The 21,076-nt window shown below is 58.7% G+C and overlaps 1 protein-coding gene across 1 annotated transcript in view; it reads right to left on the reverse strand.

Annotated features, from left to right (window-relative positions):
* Positions 1-21,076, reverse strand: part of LOC137373148 (uncharacterized protein KIAA0040 homolog) — a 117,596-nt gene that overhangs the window by 75,670 nt on the left and 20,850 nt on the right. Inside the window, exons 2-3 of the mRNA XM_068038004.1 lie at positions 18,564-18,689; positions 17,847-18,002 (exon numbers count right to left, since the gene is read on the reverse strand). The gene's annotated coding sequence lies outside the window, so the exon portion shown is untranslated. The remainder of the gene's footprint in view (positions 1-17,846; positions 18,003-18,563; positions 18,690-21,076) is intronic.

The raw sequence follows: 21,076 nt of genomic DNA on the forward strand, positions 1-21,076 counted from the left end.
GGAGAGAGGTGAGCAGGAGAGAGGGAGCAGGAGAGAGGGAGTAGGAGAGAGGGAGCAGGAGAGAGGGAACAGGAGAGAGGGAGCAGGAGAGAGGTGAGCAGGAGAGAGGGAACAGGAGAGAGGGAGTATTAGAGAGGGAGCAGGAGAGAGGGGAGCTGGAGAGAGGTGAGCAGGAGAGAGGGAGCTGGAGAGAGGGAGTAGGAGAGAGGGGAGCTGGAGAGAGGGGAGCAGGAGAGAGGGGGTAGGAGAGAGGGAGCAGGAGAGAGGGAACACGAGAGAGGGAGCAGGAGAGAGGTGAGTAGGAGAGAGGGAGCAGGAGAGAGGGAGCAGGAGAGAGGTGAGCAGGAGAGAGGGAGCAGGAGAGAGGGAGTAGGAGAGACGGAGCAGGAGAGAGGGAACAGGAGAGAGGGAGCAGGAGAGAGGTGAGCAGGAGAGAGGGAACAGGAGAGAGGGTGTCGGAGAGAGGGAGCAGGAGAGAGGGGTGCAGGAGAGAGGTGAGAAGGAGAAAGGGAGCTGGAGAGAGGGAGCAGGAGAGAGGTGAGCAGGAGAGAGGGGAGCTGGAGAGTGGGAGCAGGAGAGAGGGGAGCAGGAGAGAGGTGAGCAGGAAAGAGGGAGCAGCAGAGAGGGAGCAGGAGAGAGGGGAACAGGAAAGAGTGAGCAGGAGAAAAGGAGCAGGAGAGAGGGAGCTGAGGAGAGGGAGCAGGAGAGACGGAGTAGGAGAGAGGGGATCAGGAGAGAGGGAAAAGGAGAGAGGGAACAGGAGGGAGGGAGCAGGAGAGAGGGGATCAGGAGAGAGGGGAACAGGAGAGAGGGAACAGGAGAGAGGGAGCAGGAGAGAGGTGAGCAGGAGAGAGGGAGCAGGAGAGAGGGAGTAGGAGAGAGGGAGCAGGAGAGAGGGAACAGGAGAGAGGGAACAGGAGGGAGGGAGCAGGAGAGAGGGGATCAGGAGAGAGGGGAACAGGAGAGAGGGAACAGGAGAGAGGGAGCAGGAGAGAGGTGAGCAGGAGAGAGGGAGCAGGAGAGAGGGAGTAGGAGAGAGGGAGCAGGAGAGAGGGAACAGGAGAGAGGGAGCAGGAGAGAGGTGAGCAGGAGAGAGGGAACAAGAGAGAGGGAGTATGAGAGAGGGAGCAGGAGAGAGGGGAGCTGGAGAGAGGTGAGCAGGAGAGAGGGAGCTGGAGAGAAGGAGCAGGAGAGAGGGGAGCTGGAGAGAGGGGAGCAGGAGAGAGGTGAGCAGGAGAGAGGGGAGCTGCAGAGAGGGAGCAGGAGAGAGTGGAGCAGGAGAGATGGAGCAGGAGAGAGGGCAGCAGGAGAGAGGGGAGCAGGAGAGAGGGGAGCAGGAGAGAGGTGAGCAGGAGAGAGGGAGCAGGAGAGAGGGGAGCAGGAGAGAGGAGAACAGGAGAGAGGGATCAGGAGAGAGGGGAACAGGAGGGAGGGGAGCAGGAGAGAGGTGAGCCGGAGAAAGAGGAGCTGGAGAGAGGGAACAGGAGAGAGGGAGTAGGAGAGAGGGAGCAGGAGAGAAGTGAGCAGGAGAGAGGGGAGCAGGAGAGAGGGAGCAGGAGAGAGGGAGTAGGAGAGAGGGAGCAGGAGAGAGGGAGCAGGAGAGAGGGAGTAGGAGAGAGGGAGCAGGAGAGAGGGAGCAGGAGAGAGGGGAGCAGAAGAGAGGGGAACAGGAGAGAGGAAACAGGAGAGCGGTAGCAGGAGAGAGGGGAACAGGAGAGAGGGGAACAGGAGAGAGGGATCAGGAGAGAGGGAAACAGGAAAGAGTGAGCAGGAGATAAGGAGCAGGAGAGAGGGAGCTGAGGAGAGGGAGCAGGAGAGAGGGAGTAGGAGAGAGGGAGTTAGAGAAAGTGAGCAGGAGTGCGGGAGCAGGAGAGCAGGGAACAGAACAGAGGGGAACTGGAGAAACGGGAACTGGAGACAGGGGAGCAGGACAGAGAGAGCAGGATAGAGGGAGCAGGAGAGAGAGGATCAGGAGAGAGGGGAACAGGAGAGAGGGAACAGGAGAGAGGGAACAGGAGAGAGGGGATCAGGAGAGAGGTGAGCAGGAGAGAGGGAACATGAGAGAGGGAGTAGGAGAGAGGGCGCAGGAGAGAGGTGAGCAGGAGAGAGGGGAACAGGAGAGAGGCGAGCAGGATAGAGGGAGCAGGAGAGAGGGAGCAGGAGAGAGGGAGCAGGAGTGAGGGGAGAAGGAGAGAGGGGAGCAGGAGAGAGGGAGTAGGAGGCAGGGAGCAGGAGAGAGGGAACAGGAGAGAGGGAGCAGGAGAGAGGTGAGTAGGAGAGAGCGAGCAGGAGAGAGGGAGCAGGAGAGAGGTGAGCAGGAGAGAGGGAGCAGGAGAGAGGGAGTAGGAGAGAGGGAGCAGGAGAGAGGTGAGCAGGAGAAAGGGAGCTGGAGAGTGGGAGCAGGAGAGAGGGGAGCAGGAGAGATGGAGGAGGAGAGAGGGGAGCAGGAAAGAGGGGAGCAGGAGAGAGGGGAGCAGGAGAGAGGTGAGCAGGAGAGAGGGAGCAGGAGAGAGGGGAGCTGGAGAGAGGGAGCAGGAGAGAGGGGAGCAGGAGAGAGGGAGCAGGAGAGAGGTGAGCAGGAGAGAGGGGAGCTGGAGAGAGGGAGCAGGAGAGAGGGGAGCAGGAGAGAGGGAGCAGGAGAGAGGTGAGCAGGAGAGAGGGAACAGGAGAGAGGGAGTAGGAGAGAGGGAGCAGGAGAGAGGGGTGCAGGAGAGAGGTGAGCAGGAGAAAGGGAGCTGGAGAGTGGGAGCAGGAGAGAGGGGAGCAGGAGAGATGGAGGAGGAGAGAGGGGAGCAGGAAAGAGGGGAGCAGGAGAGAGGGGAGCAGGAGAGAGGTGAGCAGGAGAGAGGGAGCAGGAGAGAGGGGAGCTGGAGAGAGGGAGCAGGAGAGAGGGGAGCAGGAGAGAGGGAGCAGGAGAGAGGTGAGCAGGAGAGAGGGAGCAGGAGAGAGGGAGTAGGAGAGAGGGGAGCAGGAGAGAGGGGAGCAGGAGAGAGGGAGCAGGAGAGAGGGGAGCAGGAGAGAGGGAGCAGGAGAGAGGGGCGCTGGGGAGAGGCAGCAGGAGAGAGCGAGCACGAGAGGGGAATAGCAGAGAGGGAGCAGGAGAGAGGGAGAAGGTGAGAGGGGACCAGGAGAGAGGGAGCATGAGAGGAGGAAGCAGGAGAGGGGAAGAAGAGAGAGGGAGCAGGAGAGAGGGAGCAGGTGAGAGGGAGCAGGAGAGGGGAATAAGAGAGAGGGTGCAGAAGAGAGGGAGCAGGAGGGTGGGAGCAGGAGGGAGGTTAGCAGGACGCAGGTGAGCAGGAGAGAGGGAGCAGGAGGGGTACAGGAGAGAGGGGAACAGGAGAGAGGGGAACAGGAGAGAGCGAGCTGGAGAGAGGGAGCAGGAGAGAATAGAACCGTAGAAAGGGGAACACGAGAGAGGGAGCAGGAGAGGGGTAGCTGGAGAGAGGGAGCAGGAGAGAGTGGAACAGGAGAGATGGAGCTCGAGAGTGGGAGCAGGAGGGAGGTTAGCAGGACGCAGGTGAGCAGTAGAGAGGGAGCATGAGGGGTACAGGAGAGAGGGGAACAGGAGAGAGCGAGTAGGAGAGAGGGAGCAGGAGAGATGGAGTAGGAGAGAGGGAGCAGGAGAGAGGGAACAGGAGAGAGGGAGCAGGAGAGAGGTGAGCAGGAGAGAGGGAACAGGAGAGAGCGAGTAGGAGATAGGGAGCAGGAGAGAGGGGAGCAGGAGAGAGGGAGTAGGAGAGAGGGAGCTGAAGAGAGGGAGCAGGAGAGAGGGGAGCTGGAGAGAGGGGAGCAGGAGAGAGGTGAGCAGGAGAGAGGGGAGCTGGAGAGAGGGAGCAGGAGAGACGGGAGCAGGAGAGAGGGAGAAGGATTGAGGGGAACAGGAGAGAGGGGAACAGGAGAGAGGGATCAGGAGAGAGGAAAACAGGAAAGAGTGAGCAGGAGAAAAGGAGCAGGAGAGAGGGAGCTGAGGAGAGGGAGCAGGAGAGACGGAGTAGGAGAGAGGTGATCAGGAGAGAGGGAAAAGGAGAGAGGGAACAGGAGAGAGGGAGCAGGAGAGAGGGGATCAGGAGAGAGGGGAACAGGAGAGAGGGAACAGGAGAGAGGGAGCAGGAGAGAGGTGAGCAGGAGAGAGGGAGCAGGAGAGAGGGAGTAGGAGAGAGGGAGCAGGAGAGAGGGAACAGGAGAGAGGGAGCAGGAGAGAGGTGAGCAGGAGAGAGGGAACAGGAGAGAGGGAGTATGAGAGAGGGAGCAGGAGAGAGGGGAGCTGGAGAGAGGTGAGCAGGAGAGAGGGAGCTGGAGAGAGGGAGCAGGAGAGAGGGGAGCTGGAGAGAGGGGAGCAGGAGAGAGGTGAGCAGGAGAGAGGGGAGCTGCAGAGAGGGAGCAGGAGAGAGTGGAGCAGGAGAGATGGAGCAGGAGAGAGGGCAGCAGGAGAGAGGGGAGCAGGAGAGAGGGGAGCAGGAGAGTGGTGAGCAGGAGAGAGGGAGCAGGAGAGAGGGGAGCAGGAGAGAGGAGAACAGGAGAGAGGGATCAGGAGAGAGAGGAACAGGAGGGAGGAGAGCAGGAGAGAGGTGAGCCGGAGAAAGAGGAGCTGGAGAGAGAGAACAGGAGAGAGGGAGTAGGAGAGAGGGAGCAGGAGAGAAGTGAGCAGGAGAGAGGGGAGCAGGAGAGAGGGAGTAGGAGAGAGGGAGCAGGAGAGAGGGAGCAGGAGAGAGGGGAGCAGGAGAGAGGGGAACAGGAGAGAGGAAACAGGAGAGCGGTAGCAGGAGAAAGGGGAACAGGAGAGAGGGGAACAGGAGAGAGGGATCAGGAGAGAGGGAAACAGGAAAGAGTGAGCAGGAGATAAGGAGCAGGAGAGAGGGAGCTGAGGAGAGGGAGCAGGAGAGAGGGAGTAGGAGAGAGGGAGTTAGAGAAAGTGAGCAGAAGTGCGGGAGCAGGAGAGCAGGGAACAGAAGAGAGGGGAACTGGAGAAAGGGGAACTGGAGACAGGGGAGCAGGACAGAGAGAGCAGGAGAGAGGGAGCAGGAGAGAGGGGATCAGGAGAGAGGGGAACAGGAGAGAGGGAACAGGAGAGAGGGAGTAGGAGAGAGGGGATCAGGAGAGAGGTGAGCAGGAGAGAGGGAACATGAGAGAGGGAGTAGGAGAGAGGGCGCAGGAGAGAGGTGAGCAGGAGAGAGGGGAACAGGAGAGAGGCGAGCAGGATAGAGGGAGCAGGAGAGAGGGAGCAGGAGAGACGGGAGCAGGAGAGAGGGAGAAGGATTGAGGGGAACAGGAGAGAGGGGAACAGGAGAGAGGGATCAGGAGAGAGGAAAACAGGAAAGAGTGAGCAGGAGAGAGGTGAGCAGGAGAGAGGGAACAGGAGAGAGGGAGTATGAGAGAGGGAGCAGGAGAGAGGGGAGCTGGAGAGAAGTGAGCAGGAGAGAGGGAGCTGGAGAGAGGGAGTAGGAGAGAGGGGAGCTGGAGAGAGGGGAGCAGGAGAGAGGTGAGCAGGAGAGAGGGGTGCTGCAGAGAGGGAGCAGGAGAGAGTGGAGCAGGAGAGATGGAGCAGGAGAGAGGGCAGAAGGAGAGAGGGGAGCAGGAGAGAGGGGAGCAGGAGAGAGGTGAGCAGGAGAGAGGGAGCAGGAGAGAGGGGAGCAGGAGAGAGGAGAACAGGAGAGAGGGATCAGGAGAGAGGGGAACAGGAGGGAGGAGAGCAGGAGAGAGGTGAGCCGGAGAAAGAGGAGCTGGAGAGAGAGAACAGGAGAGAGGGAGTAGGAGAGAGGGAGTAGGAGAGAGGGAGCAGGAGAGAGGGAACAGGAGAGTGGCAGTATGAGAGAGGGAACAGGAGAGAGGGGAGCTGGAGAGAAGTGAGCAGGAGAGAGGGAGCTGGAGAGAGGGAGTAGGAGAGAGGGGAGCTGGAGAGAGGGAACAGGAGAGAGGGAGCAGGAGAGAGGTGAGCAGGAGAGAGGGAACAGGAGAGTGGGAGTATGAGAGAGGGAACAGGAGAGAGGGGAGCTGGAGAGAAGTGAGCAGGAGAGAGGGAGCTGGAGAGAGGGAGTAGGAGAGAGGGGAGCTGGAGAGAGGGGAGCAGGAGAGAGGTGAGCAGGAGAGAGGGGTGCTGCAGAGAGGGAGCAGGAGAGAGTGGAGCAGGAGAGATGGAGCAGGAGAGAGGGCAGAAGGAGAGAGGGGAGCAGGAGAGAGGGGAGCAGGAGAGAGGTGAGCAGGAGAGAGGGAGCAGGAGAGAGGGGAGCAGGAGAGAGGAGAACAGGAGAGAGGGATCAGGAGAGAGGGGAACAGGAGGGAGGAGAGCAGGAGAGAGGTGAGCCGGAGAAAGAGGAGCTGGAGAGAGAGAACAGGAGAGAGGGAGTAGGAGAGCGGGAGCAGGAGAGAAGTGAGCAGGAGAGAGGGGAGCAGGAGAGAGGGAGTAGGAGAGAGGGAGCAGGAGAGAGGGAGCAGGAGAGAGGGGAGCAGGAGAGAGGGGAGCAGGAGAGAGGGGAACAGGAGAGAGGAAACAGGAGAGCGGTAGCAGGAGAGAGGGGAACAGGAGAGAGGGGAACAGGAGAGAGGGATCAGGAGAGAGGGAAACAGGAAAGAGTGAGCAGGAGATAAGGAGCAGGAGAGAGGGAGCTGAGGAGAGGGAGCAGGAGAGAGGGTGTAGGAGAGATGGAGTTAGAGAAAGTGAGCAGGAGTGCGGGAGCAGGAGAGCAGGGAACAGAAGAGAGGGGAATTGGAGAAAGGGGAACTGGAGACAGGGGAGCAGGACAGAGAGAGCAGGAGAGAGGGAGCAGGAGAGAGGGGATCAGGAGGGAGGGGAACAGGAGAGAGGGAACAGGAGAGAGGGAGTAGGAGAGAGGGGATCAGGAGAGAGGTGAGCAGGAGAGAGGGAACATGAGAGAGGGAGTAGGAGAGAGGGCGCAGGAGAGAGGTGAGCAGGAGAGACGGGAGCAGGACAGAGAGAGCAGGAGATAAGGAGCAGGTGAGAGGGAGCAGTAGAGCTAGGAACAAGAGAACGCGAGTAGGAGAGAAGGGAACGGGAGAGAGGGAGGAGGGCAGAGGGATCACGAGAGAGCGGAACCGGAGCGAGGCAGCAGGAGAGAGGGAGCAGGAGAGAGGGAGCAGGAGGGATGGAGCAAGAGAGAGGGGAACAGGAGAGAGGGGGCAGGAGAGAGGGAACAAGACCGAGGGAGCAGGAGAGAGGGAGCACGAGAGGGAATAGCAGAGAAGGAGCAGGAGATAGGGAGCAGGGAAGAGGGAGCAGGAGCGAGGGGAACAAGACCGAGGGAGCAGGAGAGAGGGGCGCTGGGGAGAGGCAGCATGAGAGAGCGAGCATGAGAGGGGAATAGCAGAGAGGGAGCAGGAGAGAGGGTGAAGGTGAGAGGGGACCAGGAGAGAGGGAGCATGAGAGGAGGAAGCAGGAGAGGGGAAGAAGAGAGAGGGAGCAGGAGAGAGGGAGCAGGTGAGAGGGAGCAGGAGAGGGGAATAAGAGAGAGGGTGCAGAAGAGAGGGAGCAGGAGGGTGGGAGCAGGAGGGAGGTTAGCAGGACGCAGGTGAGCAGGAGAGAGGGAGCAGGAGGGGTACAGGAGAGAGGGGAACAGGAGAGAGGGGAACAGGAGAGAGGGAGCTGGAGAGAGGGAGCAGGAGAGAATGGAACCGTAGAAAGGGGAACACGAGAGAGGGAGCAGGAGAGAGGTAGCTGGAGAGAGGGAGCAGGAGAGAGTGGAACAGGAGAGATGGAGCTCGAGAGTGGGAGCAGGAGGGAGGTTCGCAGGACGCAGGTGAGCAGTAGAGAGGGAGCATGAGGGGTACAGGAGAGAGGGGAACAGGAGAGAGCGAGTAGGAGAGAGGGAGCAGGAGAGATGGAGTAGGAGAGAGGGAGCAGGAGAGAGGGAACAGGAGAGAGGGAGCAGGAGAGAGGTGAGCAGGAGAGAGGGAACAGGAGAGAGCGAGTAGGAGATAGGGAGCAGGAGAGAGGGGAGCAGGAGAGAGGTGAGTAGGAGAGAGGGAGCTGAAGAGAGGGAGCAGGAGAGAGGGGAGCTGGAGAGAGGGGAGCAGGAGAGAGGTGAGCAGGAGAGAGGGGAGCTGGAGAGAGGGAGCAGGAGAGACGGGAGCAGGAGAGAGGGAGAAGGATTGAGGGGAACAGGAGAGAGGGGAACAGGAGAGAGGGATCAGGAGAGAGGAAAACAGGAAAGAGTGAGCAGGAGAAAAGGAGCAGGAGAGATGGAGCTGAGGAGAGGGAGCAGGAGAGACGGAGTAGGAGAGAGGGGATCAGGAGAGAGGGAAAAGGAGAGAGGGAAGAGGAGAGAGGGAGCAGGAGAGAGGGGATCAGGAGAGAGGGGAACAGGAGAGAGGGAACAGGAGAGAGGGAGCAGGAGAGAGGTGAGCAGGAGAGAGGGAGCAGGAGAGAGGGAGTAGGAGAGAGGGAGCAGGAGAGAGGGAACAGGAGAGAGGGAGCAGGAGAGAGGTGAGCAGGAGAGAGGGAACAGGAGAGAGGGAGTATGAGAGAGGGAGCAGGAGAGAGGGGAGCTGGAGAGAGGTGAGCAGGAGAGAGGGAGCTGGAGAGAGGGAGCAGGAGAGAGGGGAGCTGGAGAGAGGGGAGCAGGAGAGAGGTGAGCAGGAGAGAGGGGAGCTGCAGAGAGGGAGCAGGAGAGAGTGGAGCAGGAGAGATGGAGCAGGAGAGAGGGCAGCAGGAGAGAGGGGAGCAGGAGAGAGGGGAGCAGGAGAGAGGTGAGCAGGAGAGAGGGAGCAGGAGAGAGGGGAGCAGGAGAGAGGAGAACAGGAGAGAGGGATCAGGAGAGAGGGGAACAGGAGGGAGGAGAGCAGGAGAGAGGTGAGCCGGAGAAAGAGGAGCTGGAGAGAGAGAACAGGAGAGAGGGAGTAGGAGAGAGGGAGTAGGAGAGAGGGAGCAGGAGAGAGGGAGCAGGAGAGAGGGGAGCAGGAGAGAGGGGAACAGGAGAGAGGAAACAGGAGAGCGGTAGCAGGAGAGAGGGGAACAGGAGAGAGGGGAACAGGAGAGAGGGATCAGGAGAGAGGGAAACAGGAAAGAGTGAGCAGGAGATAAGGAGCAGGAGAGAGGGAGCTGAGGAGAGGGAGCAGGAGAGAGGGAGTAGGAAAGAGGGAGTTAGAGAAAGTGAGCAGGAGTGCGGGAGCAGGAGAGCAGGGAAAAGAAGAGAGGGGAACTGGAGAAAGGGGAACAGGAGACAGGGGAGCAGGACAGAGAGAGCAGGAGAGAGGGAGCAGGAGAGAGGGGATCAGGAGAGAGGGGAACAGGAGAGAGGGAACAGGAGAGAGGGAGTAGGAGAGAGGGGATCAGGAGAGAGGTGAGCAGGAGAGAGGGAACATGAGAGAGCGAGTAGGAGAGAGGGCGCAGGAGAGAGGTGAGCAGGAGAGAGGGGAACAGGAGAGAGGCGAGCAGGATAGAGGGAGCAGGAGAGAGGGAGCAGGAGAGAGGGAGCAGGAGAGAGGGGAGAAGGAGAGAGGGAACAGGAGAGAGGGAGTAGGAGGCAGGGAGCAGGAGAGAGGGAACAGGAGAGAGGGAGCAGGAGAGAGGGAGTAGGAGAGAGGGAGCAGGAGAGAGGGAACAGGAGAGAGGGAGCAGGAGAGAGGTGAGCAGGAGAGAGGGGACAGGAGAGAGGGAGTAGGAGAGAGGGAGCAGGAGAGAGGGTATGCAGGAGCGAGGTGAGCAGGAGCGAGGGAGCTGGAGAGAGGGAGCAGGAGAGAGGGGAGCTGGAGAGAGGGGAGCAGGAGAGAGGTGAGCAGGAGAGAGGGGAGCTGGAGAGAGGGAGCAGGAGAGGGGAGCAGGAGAGATGGAGCAGGAGGGAGGGGAGCAGGAGAGAGCAGAGCAGGAGAGAGGGGAGCAGGAGAGAGGGAACAGGAGAGAGCGAGTAGGAGAGAGGGAGCAGGAGAGATGGAGAAGGAGAGAGGGAGCAGGAGAGAGGGAACAGGAGAGAGGGAGCAGGAGAGAGGTGAGCAGGAGAGAGGGAACAGGAGAGAGGGAGTAGGAGAGAGGGAGCAGGAGAGAGGGGAGCAGGAGAGAGGTGAGCAGGAGAGAGGGAGCTGAAGAGAGGGAGCAGGAGAGAGGGGAGCTGGAGAGAGGGGAGCAGGAGAGAGGTGAGCAGGAGAGAGGGGAGCTGGAGAGAGGGAGCAGGAGAGACGGGAGCAGGAGAGATGGAGCAGGAGAGAGGGGAGCAGGAGAGAGGGGAGCAGGAGAGAGGTGAGCAGGAGAGAGGGAGCAGGAGAGAGGGGAGCTGGAGAGAGAGAGCAGGAGAGAGCGGAGCAGGAGAGAGGGAGCAGGAGAGAGGTGAGCAGGAGAGAGGGAGCAGGAGAGAGTGAGCAGGAGAGAGGTGAGCAGGAGAGACGGGAGCAGGGCAGAGAGAGCAGGAGATAAGGAGCAGGTGAGAGGGAGCAGTAGAGCTGGGAACAAGTGAAAGCGAGTAGGAGAGAAGGGAACAGGAGAGAGGGAGGAGGGCAGAGGGATCACGAGAGAGCAGAACCGGAGAGAGGCAGCAGGAGAGAGGGAGCAGGAGAGAGGGAGCAGGAGGGATGGAGCAAAAGAGAGGGGAACAGGAGAGAGGGGGCAGGAGAGAGGGAACAAGACCGAGGGAGCCGGAGAGAGGGAGCACGAGAGGGAATAGCAGAGAAGGAGCAGGAGATAGGGAGCAGGGAAGAGGGAGCAGGAGCGAGGGGAACAAGACCGAGGGAGCAGGAGAGAGGGGCGCTGGGGAGAGGCAGCAGGAGAGAGCGAGCACGAGAGGGGAATAGCAGAGAGGGAGCAGGAGAGAGGGAGAAGGTGAGAGGGGACCAGGAGAGAGGGAGCATGAGAGGAGGAAGCAGGAGAGGGGAAGAAGAGAGAGGGAGCAGGAGAGAGGGAGCAGGTGAGAGGGAGCAGGAGAGGGGAATAAGAGAGAGGGTGCAGAAGAGAGGGAGCAGGAGGGTGGGAGCAGGAGGGAGGTTAGCAGGACGCAGGTGAGCAGGAGAGAGGGAGCAGGAGGGGTACAGGAGAGAGGGGAACAGGAGAGAGGGGAACAGGAGAGAGGGAGCTGGAGAGAGGGAGCAGGAGAGAATGGAACCGTAGAAAGGGGAACACGAGAGAGGGAGCAGGAGAGAGGTAGCTGGAGAGAGGGAGCAGGAGAGAGTGGAACAGGAGAGATGGAGCTCGAGAGTGGGAGCAGGAGGGAGGTTAGCAGGACGCAGGTGAGCAGTAGAGAGGGAGCATGAGGGGTACAGGAGAGAGGGGAGCAGGAGAGAGGGGAGCAGGAGAGAGGTGAGCAGGAGAGAGGGAGCAGGAGGGAGGGGAGCTGGAGAGAGGGAGCAGAAGAGAGGGGAGCAGGAGAGAGGGAGCAGGAGAGAGGTGAGCAGGAGAGAGGGAGCAGGAGAGAGGGAGTAGGAGAGAGGGAGAAGGAGAGAGGGAACAGGAGAGAGGGAGCAGGAGAGAGGTGAGCAAGAGAGAGGGAACAGGAGAGAGGGAGTAGGAGAGAGGGAGCAGGAGAGAGGCTATGCAGGAGCGAGGTGAGCAGGAGCGAGGGAGCTGGAGAGAGGGAGCAGGAGAGAGGGGAGCTGGAGAGAGGGGAGCAGGAGAGAGGTGAGCAGGAGAGAGCGGAGCTGGAGAGAGGGAGCAGGAGAGGGGAGCAGGAGAGATGGAGCAGGAGGGAGGGGAGCAGGAGAGAGCAGAGCAGGAGAGAGGGGAGCAGGAGAGAGGGAACAGGAGAGAGCGAGTAGGAGAGAGGGAGCAGGAGAGATGGAGTAGGAGAGAGGGAGCAGGAGAGAGGGAACAGGAGAGAGGGAGCAGGAGAGAGGTGAGCAGGAGAGAGGGAACAGGAGAGAGGGAGTAGGAGAGAGGGAGCAGGAGAGAGGGGAGCAGGAGAGAGGTGAGCAGGAGAGAGGGAGCTGAAGAGAGGGAGCAGGAGAGAGGGGAGCTGGAGAGAGGGGAGCAGGAGAGAGGTGAGCAGGAGAGAGGGGAGCTGGAGAGAGGGAGCAGGAGAGACGGGAGCAGGAGAGATGGAGCAGGAGAGAGGGGAGCAGGAGAGAGGGGAGCAGGAGAGAGGTGAGCAGGAGAGAGGGAGGAGGAGAGAGGGGAGCTGGAGAGAGGGAGCAGGAGAGAGGGGAGCAGGAGAGAGGGAGCAGGAGAGAGGTGAGCAGGAGAGAGGGAGCAGGAGAGAGTGAGCAGGAGAGAGGTGAGCAGGAGAGACGGGAGCAGGACAGAGAGAGCAGGAGATAAGGAGCAGGTGAGAGGGAGCAGTAGAGCTGGGAACAAGAGAAAGCGAGTAGGAGAGAAGGGAACAGGAGAGAGGGAGGAGGGCAGAGGGATCACGAGAGAGCGGAACCGGAGAGAGGCAGCAGGAGAGAGGGAGCAGGAGAGAGGGAGCAGGAGGGATGGAGCAAGAGAGAGGGGAACAGGAGAGAGGGGGCAGGAGAGAGGGAACAAGACCGAGGGAGCAGGAGAGAGGGAGCACGAGAGGGAATAGCAGAGAAGGAGCAGGAGATAGGGAGCAGGGAAGAGGGAGCAGGAGCGAGGGGAACAAGACCGAGGGAGCAGGAGAGAGGGGCGCTGGGGAGAGGCAGCAGGAGAGAGCGAGCACGAGAGGGGAATAGCAGAGAGGGAGCAGGAGAGAGGGAGAAGGTGAGAGGGGACCAGGAGAGAGGGAGCATGAGAGGAGGAAGCAGGAGAGGGGAAGAAGAGAGAGGGAGCAGGAGAGAGGGAGCAGGTGAGAGGGAGCAGGAGAGGGGAATAAGAGAGAGGGTGCAGAAGAGAGGGAGCAGGAGGGTGGGAGCAGGAGGGAGGTTAGCAGGACGCAGGTGAGCAGTAGAGAGGGAGCATGAGGGGTACAGGAGAGAGGGGAACAGGAGAGAGGGAGCAGGAGAGAGGGAGTAGGAGAGAGGGAGCAGGAGAGAGGGAACAGGAGAGAGGGAGCAGGAGAGAGGTGAGCAGGAGAGAGGGGACAGGAGAGAGGGAGTAGGAGAGAGGGAGCAGGAGAGAGGGTATGCAGGAGCGAGGTGAGCAGGAGCGAGGGAGCTGGAGAGAGGGAGCAGGAGAGAGGGGAGCTGGAGAGAGGGGAGCAGGAGAGAGGTGAGCAGGAGAGAGGGGAGCAGGAGAGAGGGAGCAGGAGAGGGGAGCAGGAGAGATGGAGCAGGAGGGAGGGGAGCAGGAGAGAGCAGAGCAGGAGAGAGGGGAGCAGGAGAGAGGGAACAGGAGAGAGCGAGTAGGAGAGAGGGAGCAGGAGAGATGGAGAAGGAGAGAGGGAGCAGGAGAGAGGGAACAGGAGAGAGGGAGCAGGAGAGAGGTGAGCAGGAGAGAGGGAACAGGAGAGAGGGAGTAGGAGAGAGGGAGCAGGAGAGAGGGGAGCAGGAGAGAGGTGAGCAGGAGAGAGGGAGCTGAAGAGAGGGAGCAGGAGAGAGGGGAGCTGGAGAGAGGGGAGCAGGAGAGAGGTGAGCAGGAGAGAGGGGAGCTGGAGAGAGGGAGCAGGAGAGACGGGAGCAGGAGAGATGGAGCAGGAGAGAGGGGAGCAGGAGAGAGGGGAGCAGGAGAGAGGTGAGCAGGAGAGAGGGAGCAGGAGAGAGGGGAGCTGGAGAGAGAGAGCAGGAGAGAGCGGAGCAGGAGAGAGGGAGCAGGAGAGAGGTGAGCAGGAGAGAGGGAGCAGGAGAGAGTGAGCAGGAGAGAGGTGAGCAGGAGAGACGGGAGCAGGGCAGAGAGAGCAGGAGATAAGGAGCAGGTGAGAGGGAGCAGTAGAGCTGGGAACAAGTGAAAGCGAGTAGGAGAGAAGGGAACAGGAGAGAGGGAGGAGGGCAGAGGGATCACGAGAGAGCAGAACCGGAGAGAGGCAGCAGGAGAGAGGGAGCAGGAGAGAGGGAGCAGGAGGGATGGAGCAAAAGAGAGGGGAACAGGAGAGAGGGGGCAGGAGAGAGGGAACAAGACCGAGGGAGCAGGAGAGAGGGAGCACGAGAGGGAATAGCAGAGAAGGAGCAGGAGATAGGGAGCAGGGAAGAGGGAGCAGGAGCGAGGGGAACAAGACCGAGGGAGCAGGAGAGAGGGGCGCTGGGGAGAGGCAGCAGGAGAGAGCGAGCACGAGAGGGGAATAGCAGAGAGGGAGCAGGAGAGAGGGAGAAGGTGAGAGGGGACCAGGAGAGAGGGAGCATGAGAGGAGGAAGCAGGAGAGGGGAAGAAGAGAGAGGGAGCAGGAGAGAGGGAGCAGGTGAGAGGGAGCAGGAGAGGGGAATAAGAGAGAGGGTGCAGAAGAGAGGGAGCAGGAGGGTGGGAGCAGGAGGGAGGTTAGCAGGACGCAGGTGAGCAGGAGAGAGGGAGCAGGAGGGGTACAGGAGAGAGGGGAACAGGAGAGAGGGGAACAGGAGAGAGGGAGCTGGAGAGAGGGAGCAGGAGAGAATGGAACCGTAGAAAGGGGAACACGAGAGAGGGAGCAGGAGAGAGGTAGCTGGAGAGAGGGAGCAGGAGAGAGTGGAACAGGAGAGATGGAGCTCGAGAGTGGGAGCAGGAGGGAGGTTAGCAGGACGCAGGTGAGCAGTAGAGAGGGAGCATGAGGGGTACAGGAGAGAGGGGAGCAGGAGAGAGGGGAGCAGGAGAGAGGTGAGCAGGAGAGAGGGAGCAGGAGGGAGGGGAGCTGGAGAGAGGGAGCAGAAGAGAGGGGAGCAGGAGAGAGGGAGCAGGAGAGAGGTGAGCAGGAGAGAGGGAGCAGGAGAGAGGGAGTAGGAGAGAGGGAGAAGGAGAGAGGGAACAGGAGAGAGGGAGCAGGAGAGAGGTGAGCAAGAGAGAGGGAACAGGAGAGAGGGAGTAGGAGAGAGGGAGCAGGAGAGAGGCTATGCAGGAGCGAGGTGAGCAGGAGCGAGGGAGCTGGAGAGAGGGAGCAGGAGAGAGGGGAGCTGGAGAGAGGGGAGCAGGAGAGAGGTGAGCAGGAGAGAGCGGAGCTGGAGAGAGGGAGCAGGAGAGGGGAGCAGGAGAGATGGAGCAGGAGGGAGGGGAGCAGGAGAGAGCAGAGCAGGAGAGAGGGGAGCAGGAGAGAGGGAACAGGAGAGAGCGAGTAGGAGAGAGGGAGCAGGAGAGATGGAGTAGGAGAGAGGGAGCAGGAGAGAGGGAACAGGAGAGAGGGAGCAGGAGAGAGGTGAGCAGGAGAGAGGGAACAGGAGAGAGGGAGTAGGAGAGAGGGAGCAGGAGAGAGGGGAGCAGGAGAGAGGTGAGCAGGAGAGAGGGAGCTGAAGAGAGGGAGCAGGAGAGAGGGGAGCTGGAGAGAGGGGAGCAGGAGAGAGGTGAGCAGGAGAGAGGGGAGCTGGAGAGAGGGAGCAGGAGAGACGGGAGCAGGAGAGATGGAGCAGGAGAGAGGGGAGCAGGAGAGAGGGGAGCAGGAGAGAGGTGAGCAGGAGAGAGGGAGGAGGAGAGAGGGGAGCTGGAGAGAGGGAGCAGGAGAGAGGGGAGCAGGAGAGAGGGAGCAGGAGAGAGGTGAGCAGGAGAGAGGGAGCAGGAGAGAGTGAGCAGGAGAGAGGTGAGCAGGAGAGACGGGAGCAGGACAGAGAGAGCAGGAGATAAGGAGCAGGTGAGAGGGAGCAGTAGAGCTGGGAACAAGAGAAAGCGAGTAGGAGAGAAGGGAACAGGAGAGAGGGAGGAGGGCAGAGGGATCACGAGAGAGCGGAACCGGAGAGAGGCAGCAGGAGAGAGGGAGCAGGAGAGAGGGAGCAGGAGGGATGGAGCAAGAGAGAGGGGAACAGGAGAGAGGGGGCAGGAGAGAGGGAACAAGACCGAGGGAGCAGGAGAGAGGGAGCACGAGAGGGAATAGCAGAGAAGGAGCAGGAGATAGGGAGCAGGGAAGAGGGAGCAGGAGCGAGGGGAACAAGACCGAGGGAGCAGGAGAGAGGGGCGCTGGGGAGAGGCAGCAGGAGAGAGCGAGCACGAGAGGGGAATAGCAGAGAGGGAGCAGGAGAGAGGGAGAAGGTGAGAGGGGACCAGGAGAGAGGGAGCATGAGAGGAGGAAGCAGGAGAGGGGAAGAAGAGAGAGGGAGCAGGAGAGAGGGAGCAGGTGAGAGGGAGCAGGAGAGGGGAATAAGAGAGAGGGTGCAGAAGAGAGGGAGCAGGAGGGTGGGAGCAGGAGGGAGGTTAGCAGGACGCAGGTGAGCAGTAGAGAGGGAGCATGAGGGGTACAGGAGAGAGGGGAACAGGAGAGAGGGAGCAGGGAAGAGGCGAACAGGAGAGAGGGAGCAGGAGAGAGGGAGCAGGAGAGAATGGAACAGGAGAGAGGGGAACAGGAGAGAGGGAGCAGGAGAGAGGGAGCAGGAGAGAATGGAACAGGAGAGAGGGAGCAGGAGAGAGGGAGCTGGAGAGAGGGAGCTGGAGAGAGGGAGCAGGAGAGAATGGAACAGGAGAGAGGGAGCAGGAGAGAGGGAGCTGGAGAGAGGGAGCAGGAGAGAGGGAGCAGGAGAGAGGGAGCAGGAGAGAATGGAACAGGAGAGAGGGGAACAGGAGAGAGTGAGCAGGAGAGAATGGAACAGGAGAGAGGGAGCAGGAGAGAGGGAGCTGGAGAGAGGGAGCAGGAGAGAGGGAGCAGGAGAGAATGGAACAGGAGAGAGGGGAACAGGAGAGAGTGAGCAGGAGAGAACGGAACAGGAGAGAGGGAGCAGGAGAGAGGGAGCTGGAGAGAGGGAGCAGGAGAGAGGGAGCAGGAGAGAATGGAACAGGAGAGAGGGAGCAGGAGAGAGGGAGCTGGAGAGAGGGAGCTGGAGAGAGGGAGCAGGAGAGAGGGTGCAGGAGAGAATGGAACAGGAGAGCGGGGAACAGGAGAGAGGGAGCAGGAGAGAGGGAGCTGGAGAGAGGGAGCAGGAGAGAATGGAACAGGAGAGAGGGGAACAGGAGAGAGTGGGCAGGAGAGAATGGACCAGGAGAGAGGGAGCAGGAGAGAGGGAGCAGGAGAGAATGGACCAGGAGAGAATGGACCAGGAGAGAGGGAGCAGGAGAGAGGGAGCAGGAGAGAGGGAGCAGGAGAGAATGGAACAGGAGAGAGGGAGCAGGAGAGAGGGAGCTGGAGAGAGGGAGCTGGAGAGAGGGAGCAGGAGAGAGGGTGCAGGAGAGAATGGAACAGGAGAGCGGGGAACAGGAGAGAGGGAGCAGGAGAGAGGGAGCTGGAGAGAGGGAGCAGGAGAGAATGGAACAGGAGAGAGGGGAACAGGAGATAGTGGGCAGGAGAGAATGGACCAGGAGAGAGGGAGCAGGAGAGAGGGAGCAGGAGAGAATGGACCAGGAGAGAATGGACCAGGAGAGAGGGAGCAGGAGAGAGGGTGCAGGAGAGAATGGAACAGGAGAGCGGGGACCAGGAGAGAGGGAGCAGGAGAGAGGGAGCTGGAGAGAGGGAGCAGGAGAGAATGGACCAGGAGAGAATGGACCAGGAGAGAGTGGGCATGAGAGAATGGACCAGGAGAGAGGGAGCAGGAGATAGGGAGCAGGAGAGAATGGACCAGGAGAGAATGGACCAGGAGAGAGGGAGCAGGAGAGAGGGAGCAGGAGAGAGGGAGCAGGAGAGAGGGAGCAGGAGAGAGGGAGCATTGCTAAAGTGTTGAGCTTTCTGGAAGCAGTACCAATGATTGCTGTGCAGGCAGGTGCTGAGTTTCTTTGATTTATTGGAAGAGCAATGTTTCAGCAGTCTGAAATAGTCTCATTGCTGTGTGATAGACACAGCATACTGGGACAAGACCTGTTCCCTGCTGGACCTGGTAGCCATGCCTTACCAGTGGATCTCAAAGTCACCACTACCATCAACTATTTTAGTTCAGGATCCTTCCAGGGTTCTGCCGGATTGAGATCCAGGTTGTCCCAATCAGCTGCTCACATATGCATAAGATAGTATTGTTTGCCTCAGCTGGGCAGAAGTGTGTAAACTTGCCTGTGATGGTGCCAATCAGAATGGCTGAGCGCTCAGGTTTTTTCTCCGACTTTCCATAGGTACAGGCCTTCATTGACTGCACACTCATGGAAACTCCCACACTCGCAACAGCCAGGAGAATTAATCATTGCCAAGGGTTTTCACTTCAGCTGGCACCTGTGGAAAGCCAGATACAAGTAAATGTTTCTGTGGCTGTGCACCAGATTCCCAAACCTCTTCCGACCGGCAAGCAGACTTAAGGGGTGGGTGTTAGGTAACAAGGAAGACTCCCTTTAAACCTGGCTGATGATATCTCTGAGGAACCTCACCAATGAACACCAAGAATGCTACTACGTGATCTACATGACAACCAAATGTGTCATTGAGCAAACCATCGGCCTGCTGAAGATCCACTTCAGTTAAATGAACAGGCCTGGAGGTGCCTTTCAGTCCTCACCAGCCAGGGTCTTCAGGATAATCATGGTGTGCTGCGCTCTTTAACATAGGGCAGCAGCAAGGACGAGAGGTGGAACAAGCCTTTCAGCACTCTTCATCTGAAGAGGATTCCAATGGTAAGTGGGAGGAGGATGTGGGATGGAATCACCAACGTCACACCAGCTCCTCATGATGCTGCTCAGAAGGCACCAATTTCTGAATAGTTGAATGGTTTGGTTGTGACTCTATCACTCTAGTCACTCAAAATGGACCAAAGTAATGATCATATTCCCTCACACTTACACAAGGCATCCCGTAGCCTATCATCCACTCATTTCACATGCGCCAGCTGGTCTCAATCAATTCATGTCTTCACATCTAGTGCCAAAGAAATGAAAAGCAGAGGCAAAATCCTGCAGGTGCTGGAAACTGAAAGATAAACAGTAAAATCAGACCTCAGCAAAGACTTCAGCTTCATCCCCTGAAGGGTGGCTCTGTTGTTATTTGGTGAACCAACCTCTACTAGCAAAGGCCAAACACAAACTTCCTCCTACCTTCCCTGGACCATAAACCTATCACCGAACATTGTTTCTCAGACCCTTACCAACCTCAGCTACTCTGAAGTTCGCCCTTGCAGGACATCGCCAGTCAGCATCTGCAAGTTCCCCTCCAGGTCACACACCATCCTGACTTGGGACTATATCGCCGTTCCTTCACTGTCGCTGGGTCAAAATCCTGGAACTGCCTCCCTAACAGCACTGTGGGTATACCTACCCCACATGGACTGCAGTGGTTCAAGAAGGCAGCTCACCACCACCTTCTCAAGGGCAATAAGGGATGGGCAATAAATGCTGGCCTAGCCAGTGATACCCACATCCCATGAATGAATTTTAAAAAGTTCAAAAACTTCCATGCTGAACTACAAAAGCTTTAATCTTTATTTTCCTATTGGGTACCATCCCTGTGGCTTCAGCAGAGAGAGAGAGAGACAGGCTGCTCAGATCCCTGCTCCCACTGCTCAGATCTTCTTGATCAACATTCTTTGGGTTTTGGAGCCTGTGTGGGTCCCGGCAAAGACTGCCCCACCTTCCCCTGTGCAAGGGCAGACTCGGCCCTTGGGAGACAAGGCAGCATGTAGGGTACCTACTGAGGTTGGGGAGGTTGCAACGGGTGAGAAGTGGAAAGGCTTTGAGTGGAGTTTGCACTTTCATGATTCTCCCTGTGCTCGGCCAATGGCACATCACTGCTGCCTCTCTATGGGAGAGCAGCTGGGCTGAGATCATTGATACCTTGGAAGGCCATGTCTAATCTCTCTGCCAGCCTGTGTAGACATGTTGGCTTTTATACTTTGTAAGGTCCCTGATTAGGCCGTTCACAGTCATAGATGAATTTACGGCAGTGAAGGAGGCCATTTAGCCTGGTTCTCTGTACAGCAATCTAATCAGTCCCATTCCCCCCTTCTATCCCTGTAGCCCTGTGAGTTCATTTCCCTCAAGTTCCCATCCAATTTCCTTTTGAAATCATTCATCGTCTCCACTTCCACCACCTTCATAGGCAATAAGTTCCAGCTCATTACCACTCACTGTGTAAAAAAAGGTCTTCCTCGCATTTCCCCTGCATCTCATGTCAAAACCTGAAATTTGTGTCCCCCAGTCCTTGTACCATCAGCTAATGGGAACAGTTTTTCATTGTCTACCTTATCGAAAGCTGTCATTATCTTGTACAGCTCTATCAGATCTCCGCTCTGAGAATCGGGTTAGCTGACTGCAGTGGAATCACATTGCATAAGAATTGAGTGAGTGGACGGAGGGAGGAAGTGCATTGAAAGGGAACAATGCGGCTGCTAAAAGTGAAGTGGGCGTGAGGAGGATGTGATAGAGTATGTTTCACAAGATAGGGTGAGGGAGTGTAGATAAAGCTGCAACTTTGCTCATCTTACTGATGTGGTTAAACTGCTTCCTGCACTGGGTCCTCATGTTGGTGCTTCTGCTGCTGACATCTTGTACATCTCCAACAATGCCTTCTTTGTAGCAGCTGTCAGTTTCAGTTTCCTTGCCATCACAGCGCCCAGAAGGACATCCAGGGATGCCTCATTAAACCTGGGCACAGCCTTCACCCTCTTTTCATCTAGAAATGTTGATGTACTTCTTCCAGCCCAAAGTGGCAAATCCCAAACCTTCTCCTCCTCCATTGTCTCTGGGAAGTGGGCCCTCAAATAAAAAAGCAAAATAATGCAGATGCTGGAAACCTGAAAAAAAAACTGAAAATGTTTTTTTTTTAATTCATCATGGGATGTGGGTGTCGCTGGCTAGGACAGAATTTATTGTCCAGGGAGAAGATGGTGGTGAGTTGCCTTCTTGAACCACTGCAGCCCATGTAGAGTAGGTACACCCACAGTGCAGTTAGGAAGGGAGCTCCAGGATTTTGACCCAGCGACAGTGAAGGAATGGCGATATAGTTCCAAGTCAGGACGGTGTGTGACTTGGAGGGTAACTTGCAGGTGGTGGTGTTCCCATGCAACAGCTGCACTGTCCTAAGTAGTGGAGGTCGCGGGTTTGAAAGGTGCTGTCGAAGGAGTCTTGGTGCATTGCTGCAGAGCATCTTGTAGATGGTACACACTGCTGCCACTGTGCATCGGTGGTGGAGGGAGTGAATGTTTGTAGATGGGATGCCAGTCCAGCAAGCTGCTTTGTCCTGGATGGTGTTGAGCTTCTTAAGCTTTTTTTCATTGCAGCAGCTTATTCGGGAGCAGAGAGTGCGAGCGAGTGAGCAGCTGGGAAGGTCAGTTTCAGCTTAAACTTAATTTCCTTTTGTTT

This window comes from Heterodontus francisci, chromosome 8, assembly GCF_036365525.1.
Source record: "Heterodontus francisci isolate sHetFra1 chromosome 8, sHetFra1.hap1, whole genome shotgun sequence".
NCBI lineage: Eukaryota > Metazoa > Chordata > Chondrichthyes > Heterodontiformes > Heterodontidae > Heterodontus > Heterodontus francisci.